This window comes from Somniosus microcephalus, chromosome 23 (assembly GCF_052327205.1).
Source record: "Somniosus microcephalus isolate GS21.2 chromosome 23, FLI_Smic_1.0, whole genome shotgun sequence".
Classification (NCBI taxonomy): Eukaryota; Metazoa; Chordata; class Chondrichthyes; order Squaliformes; family Somniosidae; genus Somniosus; species Somniosus microcephalus.
In genome coordinates this window covers 58,025,873-58,040,561 of record NC_141009.1, presented here as the reverse complement: position 1 = coordinate 58,040,561, position 14,689 = coordinate 58,025,873, and the positions used below count along the sequence as shown (strand labels likewise).

General features: G+C 43.4%; 1 pseudogene; it reads right to left on the bottom strand.

Moving 5' to 3' along the window:
• Window positions 1-10,752: 10,752 nt before the first annotated feature.
• Window positions 10,753-11,724, bottom strand: LOC147101884 (uncharacterized; annotated as a pseudogene).
• Window positions 11,725-14,689: the final 2,965 nt, after the last annotated feature.

Here is a 14,689-nt window from a genome sequence, read left to right as displayed (position 1 = left end):
CTTGACTGCTGCCTTGTGGGTAGCCTAGTGCCTCATGGGTAGTGTAGTCTTAATATATACAGCTATATACAGCTCTACACAGCTCTACGGCTCCACCTAGTGTCCACTATAGAATGACATGTTATTGATCATTACATCCCCCTTTCTTTGAGGTTTAACAAAATCAATATCAATCAACTTTCAAGAAAACAATAAAGATAATATCAGTAACACTTTTCTTTTGTTAGTGCTCTATAAACATAAACATTTTCAAAACAGTCAACACATTTTCAAAGCTTTACATTGTACTCAAAGATTAAGTCTATCAGGCTTTTTTACTTCACGTGTGGATCTTCTCAACACGGGTAAGTCTGATGTGTCTTCATGAGATTGTTCTGGCGGTGAATGACAAGATGCAGTTGCGGCATTGTCATCAATCTGGTCTTGAATAGTCTCTTGTGTTTTTAGGAGGGAACGGCGGTTCCTCCTGAGAATCTGTCCTTCCTCAGTTCTAACAGTGTATGGCCTTAGTCCTACTTCCTCAAGAACTGTAGCTTTCCTGTTCCATGCATCTGGATCCTCAATCCTGACAACATCATCCCTTGTCAATGGTTTTAGAGTTTTGGATGACTTGTCATAGTATGATTTCTGTTTCAGCTTTAACAGTTGAAGTCTCTGTCTCAGTTCCTCACTTTGCTGTTCTTTTGCACAGTTGGGTAGCGTGGTGTGCAACTTGTGACCCATTAGTAGTTCAGCAGGTGAAGAACCACAGTCTAAAGGTGAGGCTTGGTAGCTCAGCAGGGCGAGATAAGGATCAGACTTGCTTTCTGTCGCTTTCTTCAGTAGCTGCTTGAGAACTTGAACACCTTTCTCTGCCTTACCATTTGACTGAGCATACAAAGGACTGGATGTGATGTGCTGAAAGTCATAATGTGCTGCAAACTGTTGCCACTCCTTACAGTTGAAGCACGGACAATTGTCGCTAACAGCAATCCTGGGAATTCCATGTCTGGCGAAGATGGATTTCACATGCATTATGACACTGCTTGCTGTGGTGCTTGAGAGCAGCGCCATCTCAGGATAGTTAGAATAGTAGTCAATCACTATTAGATAGTCTTTACCATTTAAATGAAAAGGTCCATACCAACCTTTTGCCATGGTGCTGTTGGTATGTCAGCTACTATCATTGGTTCCTTTGCTTGTTTGTTTTGGTGTTTCTGACATGTCTCACATTTGCCTATCATGTTCTCAATGTCCTTATTTATGCCAGGCCAATAAACAGTGTCTCTTGCTCTCCTTTTGCATTTTTCAATTCCGAGGTGTCCCTCATGAATCCTTTTGAGCATGTTTTGACGTAGAGCCTGTGGAATGACTATTCTGTTCTGTTTTAGTAATAGTCCACTTGCGACACTCAATTCTGACCTTATGTGAAAATATTTTGGACAGGAACCTTTTGGCCAACCATGATGAATGTTCTCTATTACAGTTTGTAATACTGTATCTTTTACTGTTTCTTCTGCTATTTGCTTTGATTTTGTGTCTGACACGGGCAGCGCAGCAGTGACCATACTCACATGAACATCCACGTCTTCTTCAGTAGAGCTCACATGACTCATTGTGGGTGCTCGGGATAGTGCATCTGCTAACACTATGTATTTGCCTGGTGTGTAGATCAGTTCAAAGTCATATCTTTGCAGCTTCATCATGAGTCGTTGAATCCTTGGAGACATCTCATTCAGGTTTTTTTTAATGATGGCAACCAGAGGGCTGTGGTCTGTCTCAACTGTGAAGGTGGGAAGTCCATATATGTAGCCATGAAACTTTTCTAGTCCAACTACCAAGCCTAGACATTCCTTTTCAATCTGGGCGTATCGACACTCAGTATCAGTCATAGACCTGGAGGCATAGGCAACAGGCTTCCAATCTTCACCCTCTGCTTGTAGCAAGACCGCACCTAGGCCATCTTTTGATGCATCCGTTGACACTTTGATTCTTTTTGTTGGGTCAAAGAAGGTGAGTACAGGTGTGGTTGTCAGCACTGTTTTGAGGTTTATCCACTCTTGTTCATGTCTTTCTGTCCATGCGAACTCATTTGTTTTATGTAGCAGGTCTCGCAGACAGGCTGTCTTGGCTGACAAGTTAGGAATGAACTTTCCAATGAAGTTTATCATCCCCATGATGCGTAGCACTCCTTTTTTGTCAGTGGGTCGGGGCATTTTGAGTATGGCATTTACTTTTTCCATATCTGGCTCTATTCCTTTACCAGATAGATTATCTCCTAGGAAAGTGACTTCCTGGACGCCAAACTGACACTTGGCTTTGTTGAGCTTCAGTCCATTCCGGCGTATGCTCTATAGCACTTTAGTCAGTCTCTCATTGTGTTCTTTCAGTGTGGAGCCCCAGATGATGATGTCATCAACATAGACCCGAACTCCTTCCAGACCTTCAATTATGTGTTCCATCACTCTATGAAAGATTTCAGATGCAGATATTATCCCGAAAGGCATTCTGAGGAAACAATACCTGCCAAATGGTGTGTTGAAGGTACAGTATTTGGTGCTCTCTTCATCCAGTTTTAGTTGCCAAAATCCTTGTGAGGCATCGAGCTTTGTAAAGTATCTGGCACCTGACATTTCACTGGTGATTTCTTCTCACTTGGGAATCTGGTAGTCACGTTTTATGTTTGCATTTAAGTCCTTTGGATCCATGCATATTCTAGATCATTGTTCTTTTTCTTTACACATACCATGGAGTTAACCCAGTCTGTTGGCTCTTCGACTTTCCTGATGACTCCTAGTGTGGTCATTCTGTCCAGTTCATTCTTGAGCCGGTCATGCAGGGGTGCTGGAACTCTTCGTGGAGCATGTACCACTGGCTGAGCATCCTCCTTTAGCTGGATCTTGTAAGTGAATGGTAGAACTCCAAATCCTTTGAACACATCCTGGAAATTATTCACTACAGAATCCACCGAGTCATCTGGTCTGCTTATGGCACAGTTTATACGGTAGACTGTCTTGACCAGTTCTAAGTCCTCACAAGCTTTGTCACCCAGTAGTGAATCAAGTCTTTCAGCCACAACAGAAAACATGAGATGATGCACTTTGTCTTTGACTGTCACTTTAAGTCTGCATACACCTAAGCTATCTATTTTCTGTCCATTATAGTCCTTCAGTAGTACTGACTTTTTCTGTATTTTGGGCTTTTCTTTCATATTGTTAATGTCACTCATACTGATTAAGTTTGCTTTTGCCCCAGTGTCTAGTTTCAAGGTAACTAATGCTCCATTTACCTGCAGTGGGATCATCCATTTGTCCACTTTTACTGCATTCACTTTATGTTCAGCATTGTCCATTTCTGAGGGCTGCACATTTTCTGTATCCTTTTTGATATCGTCACATGACACCATTCGTACAAAAACATAAAGCATTGTTTGGCAAAGTGATTCTTTCCATTACACTTTGTGCACATTTTTCCAAACGCTGGGCATTGTCTTAACTGGTGTTTGTAACCATAGCATTTACAATTAAAAATTTCATCCTCCGATTGCTTTTCATTTCTGTTCTGCCCACGTTTCTTCCCCTTGTAGGACACAGCACCGACAGCAGCATTATCACTCATTACAATCGCAACATTATTGATTTCACTGAAAGTCTTCGCGTGCTTTTGAGCTAGCTCGCTGGCTTGGCATATTTTCACCGCATTTTCCAAATTTAGTTCGGTTCCTCTCAACAGACGTTCCCTGACTTTTTTATCATGAATACCAAACACAATCTGGTCACGAATCATGGATGATTTCAGCTCAGAAAAATTACATGTCTGTGCTTTCAGTTTCAGATCAGTTATAAAGCTATCAAAAGTCTCATTTTGTTGCTGTGTCCGAGAATGGAAGATGTATCTTTCATACGTCTCATTCTTTTTGGGAGAGCAATGTGCATCAAATTTTTTTAGCACATCTTCTAATTTTTCTCTGTTTTCCTCTGGATTAAATACAAATGTATTAAATACCTCTATTGCCTGTGGGCCTGCAACCGTAAGCAGCAACGCTATTTTTCTTGCGTCTGGCTTCGTACCGAATCCGATGGCTGCAATGTAGAGTTCGAATTGTTGTTTAAGAGTCTGCCAATTGTAGTCGATGTTTCCTGTCAGTTTCAAACGCTCTGGTGGCTTCAAATTCTCCATTTCGCTTTTCACAATTTTCAGCAGATCTTCACCATCCTGGTACCATCTTATGTTCATTAATAAATGGACATTCTTACTATGAACACAGCTAGCTTTTGCTGGACACTTTTATTGAGCACATGTGGACTAGGTACAATATCTGTAGAGGCTTCCATCTTGACTGCTGCCTTGTGGGTAGCCTAGTGCCTCATGGGTAGTGTAGTCTTAATATATACAGCTATATACAGCTCTACACAGCTCTACGGCTCCACCTAGTGTCCACTATAGAATGACATGTTATTGATCATTACAGTTTTGAATCCAACTTGACACTGCCCTGGATCCCATGGACTTTTAACTTCGTGACCAGTCTGCCATGTGGAACCTTATCAAAAGCCTTGTTAAAGTCCATATACACTACATCAAATGCACTACCCTCATCTACCCTCCTTGTTACCTCCTCAAAAAATTCAGTCAAGTTTGTCAGACACGACCTTCCCTTAACAAATCTGTGCTAACTATCCTTGATTAATCTGTGTCTTTCTAAATGAAGGTTTATCCTGCCTTCAGAATTCTTTCCAATAATTTTCCCACCACCGAGGTTAGGCTGACTGTTCTGTAATTACTCGGTCTATCCTTTTCTCCCTTTTTAAACAAGGGAACCACATTAGCAGTCCTCCAGTCCTCCGGCACCACACCTGAAGGCAGAGAGGATTGGAAAATGATGGTCAGGGTCTCTGCTATTTCCTCTTTTGCTTTGCTTAACAGCCTGGGATACATTTCATCTGGGCCTGGGGATTTATCCACTTTTAAAGCTGGTAAGCCCCTTAATACTTCCTCTCTCACTATATTTATATTTATTTCATCTAATATTTCACACTCCTCCTCCCTGATAGCAATGTCTGCTTTGCCCCTCTCCTTTGTGAAAACAGATGCAAAGTAGTCATTAAGAATCCTACCGACGTCTCCCGCCTCCACACACAGATTACCCTCATGATCTCTAATAGGCCCTACCCTTTCTTTAGTTATCCTCTTACTCTTAATATATTTACAAAACATCTTTGGGTTTTCCTTGATTTTACTTGCCAAGAATTTTTCATGCTCTCTCTTTGCTTTCCTAATATCCTTTTTAATTGCACCCCTGCACTTTCTGTACTCCTTTAAAGATTCTGCAGTGTTTAGCCCTCGGTATCTGTCATACGCCTCCCTTTTTTTCTTTATCCTACCTTGTATGTCCCTAGACATCCAGGGGGCTCTAGATTTGTTAGTCCCACCTTTTTTCTTTAAGGGCACATATTTGGTCTGAGCCCTTCGGATCTCCTCCTTGAATGCCTCCCACTGCTCTGACACTGAGTAGCTGTTTCTAGTCCACTGTGGCTAAATCCCCTCTGAGCTTAGCAAAATTTGCTTTTCCCCAATTTAGAATTTTTATTCCATAACTACCTTAAATCTAACAGAATTATGGTCACTAGCACCAAAATGCTCTCCCACTGATACTTCTTCTACCTGCCCAGCTTCATTCCTAAAACTAAGTCCCGAACCGTCCCCTCCCTTGTTGGGCTTGCTAAATACTGGCTAAAAAAGTTCTCCTGGATGCATTTTAGGAATTCTGCACCCTCTATACCCTTCACACTAATTTTATCCCAGTTAATATTGGGGTAGCTGAAATCCCCTACTACTACTGCCCTATAGTTTTTGCATTTCTCAGAAATTTGTCTACATATTTGTTCTTCTATCTCCCTCTCACTGTTAGGCAAATCTATTTTTCATTTCACCCCCTTTCTAATCTAGGCTTTATTAACTTAAAAATCCTGTAGCACATCTTTCAACACCCAGTCCCAACTAAAGGCTGGAAAGAACTGAATTTAAGATGGCCACCACAAATCACATGACATCAACTACCAATGAGATTACAGCATATATCCCAAGGCAGGAAACAAACAACCAATCACAATACTTCTTACTAAACATAAAGAATAATCACCACATTCACCTCTCCTTTTAAAATATACTCCAACCTAAATAACCTTTACAATTTATAATTAATTATTTACAACTAAAACTATGCACAGACAAAATAAAACTATTCAACATGACACAGTACTAAGTGAGCAACAACAAATAGTAACATTGCACATAAGTATTAAGTATCTCTCAACTAAAACAATATAATATAATATTTCAACAATTTTAAAACATTACTATCAATTTAAAAGTCCATTTTCAATCGGTCGACCAGATATCTTGTTCGTGTTGACCTTCTTAACCTTGGTGAAATTCCTTGCCCTCCCACACCAGGAGACACAGAAGTATCTTCTGCAGGAAGGCTATCCATATCCCGATTTTCAACGGTTTCCGGATTAGAAATCCCATCAGGAGGTAAACTGGGACGGTCATGAACATCCATCGAGGGCTGACTAATAGAAGTATAATTATCTGCAGTCAGATTGGAAATATTCGTAGTATCTGTAACAGCATCCACATTATCTGAATCATGACTATTGTTAATATCCTCAGAAGAGGGCTGGCCACCACAAGGAGCCAAGTCTTTAATTGAAACGGTACTTTCTTTCCCATCTTGGAATCGAATATGAGCATATTGGGAATTTGCCTCCAACAGCTCCACCTCCTCCACTAAAGGATCATATTTTGACAATCTAACATGGCGTCGAAGCAGCACAGGTCCCTGCATAGTAAGCCATGAAGGTACCGAATATCCCGTAGTAGATCTCCGCGGATAGTTAAAGAGCCTTTCATGGGGGGTCACATTAGTAGCCGTTGAAAGCAATGATCTAATGGAATGCAGGGCATCAGGCAGTACCATTTCCCACTGTGTATTCTTAAGGTTCCGGGATGTCAAAGCCAACATAACTGCCTTCCAGATCACCCCATTGTATCGTTCGCACTGTCCATTACCCTGGGGATTATACGGGGTAGTTCTGCTAGTAGAAATTCCCCGACTCTGAAGGTATTCCTTCAACTGGGAAGACATAAAAGAACTTCCCTGATCCGAATGGATATACGCAGGCATCCCAAAGATGACAAAAAGTTGAGTCAGACATTTGATAACTGTAGCAGCTGATACATCTGCGCAAGGAAAAGCAAAAGGGAACCTTGAAAACTCATCCACAACAGTAAATATATATCGGTTTTGAGTAGTTGAAGGAAGAGGCCCCTTAAAATCGACGCTCAAACGTTCAAAAGGAGAAATAGCCTTTATAAGATGAGCTCGTTGAGGCTTAAAGAAATTCGGTTTACACTGAGCACAGATAGAACATGATGAAGTCATCCGCTTGACGTCTTTAGCTGAAAAGGGCAAATTCTTACTGCGTACGAAGTGTATCATCCTCGTAACCCCAGGATGGCATAAGGCATTGTGAAGATTAATAAGCGTATCTCCATGAATCACAGAACAATAAGCCCTCGACAGCGCATCAGCAGCAACATTATCCTTCCCCGGACGATAAACTATATCAAAATGGTAACATGCCAACTCAATCCTCCACCTCATTATTTTATCATTCTTAATCTTTCCAAAATGTTTGACATCAAACATAAAGGACACAGACTTTTGATCAGTTACCAACGTAAAATGTCGCCCCGATAAATAATGTCTCCATTTACGCAGTGCTTCTACTATTGCATACGCCTCTTTCTCTATTGAAGAATGCCTTTTTTCACTATTGTTCAAGGTACGTGAGAAAAAGGCCACAGGTCTTCCATTTTGGTTCAGAGTAGCCCCAATTGCAAAATCAGAAGCGTCCATCTCAATCACAAAAGGAACCTGCTCATCAATAGAATGCACAACTGCTCCAAGGATATCCTTTTTAAAATTATCAAAACACGTCCTGGCCTCCCATGATAGAGGATATGTCGTAACCCGAATAAGAGGCCGGATCTTCTGTGAAAAATTTGCAATCCAATTAGAATAGTAAGAAAACAGTCCAACAACTCGTTGCAAAGCCTTCGAATTAGTAGGACAAGGTAAATCAATCAATGGTTGCAGATGTTCTGGGTCTGGTTTAATCTTGTTTCCCGAGATAATGTACCCCAGTAGATTTACCTCAGTGGTCGAAAAGGTACACTTCTCTTTATTGAAAGTTAAGCCAACTTTTTCCGCAGCTTGAAGGAATCTTTCTAAATTAGAATCATGCTCCACCCTTGATTTGCCACACACCGTGATGTCATCTAAGTATGAAAAGGTGTCAGAGAGTTATCACTTATAAAAGCATCCCTTGCCCGTTGAAAACAAGCAACACCATTAGTAACACCAAATGGTATTCGGCAAAACTGATACAGCTTTCCACCAGCCTCAAAGGCCGTATATGGTTGATCCTTCTTAACAATAGGAATCTGATGATAAGCACTCTTTAGGTCAATAGTGCTAAAAACCTTATACTGAGATACTTTATTGATAAGCTCATCAATCTTAGGCAAAGGGTACGCATCTAATTGAGTATACCTATTAATAGTTTGGGAATAGTCTATCACCATTCGTTTCTTATGTCTCTCGTTAGTCGTGACAACTACCTGTTCCCGCCAAGGCGAACAACTAGGTTCAATGATTCCTTCCAATAAGAGACGTTGAGCTTCAGAATTAATAAATTCTCTATCCTGACTGCTATACCTTCTTGACTTGGTAGCAATTGGCTTACAATCCGGCATCAAATTGGAAAAAAGTGATAATGGAGAAATGGATAAAGAGGTTAATCCACAAATAGATAAAGGTGGCTTAGTCCCTCCAAGTGAAAGACTGAGAGACTCGTGTAACTGAAGCACATCATGACCAATCAAAATATCCGCACAGAGATTAGGCAAAACAGATAGGCGTATATCAGTATACGTATTACCTAGAAGAATCAATTTCACAAGACAACAACCAGCTACTTGTGAAGTGAGAGTCGTCTGAGCCATACACACCTGATAGGAAACAGGCAAAATTTTCAAATGCTTCTCCTTTGCAAACTGAAGACTTATAAAACTCTCGGTACTGCCCGTATCTATAAGGGCCTTCACTTCCAACCCATTAACTTGGGCCGTAACTATAGCTTTGTTTAGGCCATGAGCAAATGCAGCAGAAATTGATGCAATAAACGCCCTATCTAAAGGCTGAATAGTCACAGAGGAGGTAATTGAACCTGATGATTTACACACACGTGCGTAATGACCTCTCTTGCCGCATTTACTACACACAGCCTCCCGAGCAGGACACTTCAGACGAGGGTGCCGGACGTTCCCACAAAAATAACACTTCTGAATCCTAGAGGCAACAGCCGCTGAAGTAGAAACTGTTTCAGAATCTAGTAAACCACTCCTATTAAGTCCACATAATTCCTTTTCATCCGGAACTGCCGAAACCACAGTCACAGGCCAATTAAAAAGAGCATAAGAATCCGAACTTCTCTGAGCCACATCCAATGTAGAAGCTTGCTCAAAAGCACTCTTAAGATCCAAAGTCTTATTTTCTAACAACCGCTGACGAATTGATCTAGACAGTAATCCATTAATAAAAGCATCCCGTACCAATTCTTCCTTATGTTCTTCAGCCGTCACGGCCTTATAATTACAGTTAACACTAAGGCACCGAAGTGCTTGTAAATAAGTATCCAAAGATTCTCCCACCTGCTGCCTACAGGCAGATAGAAGGTGACGTGCAAATACCTCATTCTTTGGTTTAACAAAAATCTTTTCCAATGTAGAAATAGCCACTTCGTAAGTTTTACAGTCCAAAATATACTTATACACATCCGGAGCAATGTAGTTGATCAGCATATTCAGCTTATTTAGAGACTCTTGATCCAACACGCCCAAAAAGTTTTTAAATGTACAATACCAGTGTTTCCATTTATCATCCACTCCTGCAGAATTAGGGCCAGCATTGAATCGTTCTGGTTGAAGATATAGCTCCATTCTGACATAAAGTTAATAAATTGAAATGAAGAATAGATTTGCCTTTCTAATCTAGGCTTTATTAACTTAAAAATCCTGTAGCACATCTTTCAACACCCAGTCCCAACTAAAGGCTGGAAAGAACTGAATTTAAGATGGCCACCACAAATCACATGACATCAACTACCAATGAGATTACAGCATATATCCCAAGGCAGGAAACAAACAACCAATCACAATACTTCTTACTAAACATAAAGAATAATCACCACAGGAGGTCTGTAGTACACTCCCAGCAGTGTGATCGTTCCTTTTTGTTTTTTAATTCGACCCATATGGCCTCGTTTGATGATCCCTCCAACATATCATCCCACCTCACAGCAATAATAGTTTCTTTAATCAACACCGCAACCCCCACTCCCTTTTTACCTCCCTCTCTATCCCGTCTGAAAATCCTGTAACCAGGAATGTTGAGCTGCCATACCTGCCCCTCTTTCAGCCACGTCTCTGTAATAGCTATAATATCATAGTCCCAAGTATCTACCTGTGCCCTCAGCTCATCTGCCTTGTTTGCTATACTCCTTGCATTCAAGTACATACCATCTAGTACAGGAAAACCTCCTTGTTGACTACTATCTAGCCCTTGATTCCTCTGTCCTTCCAATTTACTTTCTACGTTTTTGTTTTCGAATTCCAGTTTTTCTTCCCTCCCTACTGACTCAATTCTTAGGTTCCCATCCCCCTGCCAAACTAGTTTAAACCCTCCCCAACAGCACTAGCAAACCCCTCCGTGAGGATATTGGTCCCAGCTCTGTTGAGGTGCAACCTGTCCAGCTTGTACAGGTCCCACCTCCCCCAGAAACGGTCCCAATGCCTCAGAAATCTAAAGCCCTCCCTCCTGCACCATCCTTCCAGTCACGCATTCATCTGCTCTATCCTCCTATTTCTGGACTCACTAGCACGTGTCACCGGGAGTAAACCGGAGATTACTACCTTTGAGGTCCTGTTTTTTAATCTGACTCCTAGCTCCCTAAACTCTGCCTGCAGGACCTCATCCCTCTTTCTACCTATGCCATTGGTACCGATATGGACCACGACATCTGGCTGTTCACCCTCTCCCCCCAGAATGCCCTGCAGCCGTTTGGTGACATCCTTGACCCTGGCACCAGGGAGGCAACATGCCATCCTGGAGTCACATCTGTGGCCGCAGAAACGCCTGTCTGCTCCCCTCACTATTGAATCCCCTACAACTATTGCTCTTCCACTATTGTTCCTTCCCCACTGTGCAGCGGAGCCACCTGTGGTGCCGAGGACTTGGCTCTGACTGCACTCCTCGGAGGGACCATCGCCCCCACCAGTACTCGGAATAGAATACCGGTTGGAGAGCGAGATGCCTTCCGGGGCCTCCTGCACTGCCTGCCTGGTCTTCTTCTGTCTGGTGGTCACCCACTTGCTCTCTGTCTGCTCTCTCTTAGGCAGCGGGGTGACCACCTCACTAAACGTGCTATCCACGTAGTTCTCAGCCTCGCGGATGCACCACAGTGATTCCAGTCGCCGCTCAAGCTCCGTAAACCGTCGCTTGAGTCGTTGCAGCTGCTGACACTTACTGCACATGTAGTCATCCATGCAACGCAAAGCGTCCATGACTTTCCACGTGCCACAGGATGTGCACACCGCTGGACTGAGCTGCTTTGCCATTCCTGTCATCCCTTTATCTAACAGGCTATTTAAAAGACTGGGTACGGACCTTTATTTAAAAGACTGAGAACTAACTTAAAAGAATAAGCTTTAAACTTAAAAAAAACACTCACCCACTACTCACCAATCAGCTGCCTCCCTTGTGCCGACTTCACTTTTAATCTCTGACTTCACTTTCGAATGTTGCCTGTTGAGGGCTGGTCGCACTGCTGCCGCTGCCAGTGAGTCTTGGCCTCGCTCTCTCTCCCGCTCCTTATACACCCCGCTGTCGCTCAGGCTCCTCCCAGGGCCGCTCTCGCTGCTGCCGGAGCCGGTGAGTCTGGGCCTCGCTCTCTCTCCCGCTCCTTATACTCCCCGCTGTCGCTCAGGCTCCTCTCAGGGCCGCTCTCGCTGCTGCCGGAGCCGGTGAGTCTGGGCCTCGCTCTCTCTCCCGCTCCTTATACTCTCCGCTGTTGCTCAGGCTCCTCCCACGGCCGCTCTTGCTGTTGCCGCTGCCGGTGAGTCTGGGCCTCGCTCTCTCTCCTGCTCTTTATACTTGTTGAATCCGTGATTCTTAAAGTATGATGTTTTCCAATAACTACACAGAGGCTGTAACTTAACAATCAACAGGTGTTTACTGGAGGAGGGTAGTCTAAAGACTGACAGTACAGAGGCATGCTCAAGGCTTATATACAGGTGTGGTCACTGCCGGTACTACAGTATACAGGAGCTGTAAAAGTAGTTCTCTCTTAAAGGTACATACACTACAATTCCTCCCCTTTTAGATTAGCAGTACCCATAATATTCAAATAACAATTAACACTTTAACATGCACATTAACTTGAAATAGTCCATTTATAAATTCAGCCTTTGGAGCGGCTTTCTGATCCTTTCTGAATAGCGCCTTTCCTGAGGTTCTTGTTCTTGGTGCGGAGGCGATTCTGGCCCCTTTTCGTCGGTTAGTTCATCAGTTTCCACTGCTACTGTTTCTGAGGTAGATGCTACCAGTATGTCGGGTTCATCCCCAGGTACGCGAGACATGGGGTTGACTCGTTCCTGTGACGCTAAGATCTGGTCGATGTGGCGTCTCACAATGTTCTCCCCAACATCCACTGTGTACATTAATGGCCCCTGCCGTGTGCATATCGTTCCAGGTTGCCATTTCTCTGTTCGGTAGTCACGGGCCAAGACTGGTTGTCCTACATTGAAGCTCCTTGTCGGCTTCTCATTGATGTGCTGGAATTGTTTATCCTCAACATTTCTTCGCACATTTGGTCTGAGCAAATCCAGACGAGATCTCAACCTTCGGTTAAAGAACATCATGGCCGGGGTCTGGTTGGTAACTGCATGTGTCGCATTTCTGTACGCTAACAGGAAATTGTCCACCTTATGCTGTAGTGGAATTTCATCATCGCACATGGCCTTTATCGCCTTTTTAAAGGTTTGTACGAACCTCTCAGCCAATCCATTTGTGGCTGGATGATACGGGGCGGATGTGTAATGCCTTACCCCATTCCTTCTCATAAATTTCCGAAACTCTTCGGACACAAACTGTGGTCCATTATCAGAGCAAATGTGCTCTGGCAAGCCGTTTCTGGCAAATATGGTCCGTAGGACTGCAATCATTTTCTCTGTAGTGGTTGAGGACATTTTTATCACCTCAGGCCATTTCGAGTGCGCATCCACTGCTATTAAGAACTTTGAGTCCATGAATGGACCAGCAAAATCAATATGCACCCATTGCCATGGAGAGGAGGGCCACTCCCATGGGTGTAGAGGGGCATGTGGTGGTGCATTTTGGACCTTCTGGCATCCTGAGCAGCTCTTGGTTAGGTCCTCGATTTGTTGATCGATCCCCGGCCACCACACATAAGCCCTAGCAAGGCTTTTCATTTTCAGCCCTCCCAGATGACCTTCGTGAAGCTCATTGAGCACTCTCTCCCTTAACTTGAGTGGAATTACCATTCGGGATCCACACATCACTGTCCCCTGGCATACTGACAGCTGTTCTCTTCTGGATGAGAATGCTGGCAACAGTGAGTTGCCATGTGTTGGCCATCCCCTCACCGTCAAATCATATACCCGAGACAGTGTTGGTTCATTGCGGGTCTCCTTCTCTATATCCGCGTTAGTTACTGGCAATCGTTCAATTATTGACGAATAAAATATCTCAATAGGGTCCACTGCTGGTGCTTCCTCCACAGTAGGCAGTGGCAAGCGTGATAGCCCATCAGCGTTTCCATGCTGTTTCGTGCCTTTATATTCTATTTCATATTGGTTCGCCCCTAGAAAAAGGGACCATCTTTGTAACCGTTGTGCAGTCATCACCGGAACGCCCTTCTTTGGATTAAAGATGGAGACAAGTGGTTGGTGGTCAGTCAGCAAGGTGAACTTCTGCCCATGCAGATAGTGGTTGAATTTTTTTACTCCCCATACTAGGCTGAGGGCCTCCCTGTCGATCTGGGCGTAGTTGCGCTCGGCTGAGGTTAGTGACCGAGACGCAAAGGCTACTGGCCTCTCCAACCCGTCTGGGAATTTGTGCGACAGCACCGCTCCAATACCATAGGGTGATGCATCACATGCCAACCGAATTGGTAGTGCTGGGTTGAAATGGGCCAACACCTCTTTTGATGTGATCAATTCTTTGCACTTCTGGAAAGCTCGTTTACATTCGTCATTCCACTTCCATGGTACCCCCGTTTGCAGTAGGGTGTTCAGTGGGTGTAATACTGTCGACATATTTGGTAAGGACTTATGGTAGTAGTTTACCAGCCCGAGGAACGACCTCAGTTGTGACACATTTTCCGGTGCTGGAGCCTTGACTACTGCCTCAATCTTTTCAGGAGACTTATGTAACCCCTCTTCATCAATAATGTGGCCACAATACGAGATCTGCTTCTGGAAAAACTCGCACTTGTGGCGATTAGCTCGTAGCCCATATTCCTTTAATCTAGTGAGCATCTTCTCCAGGTTGGCGAGTTGATCA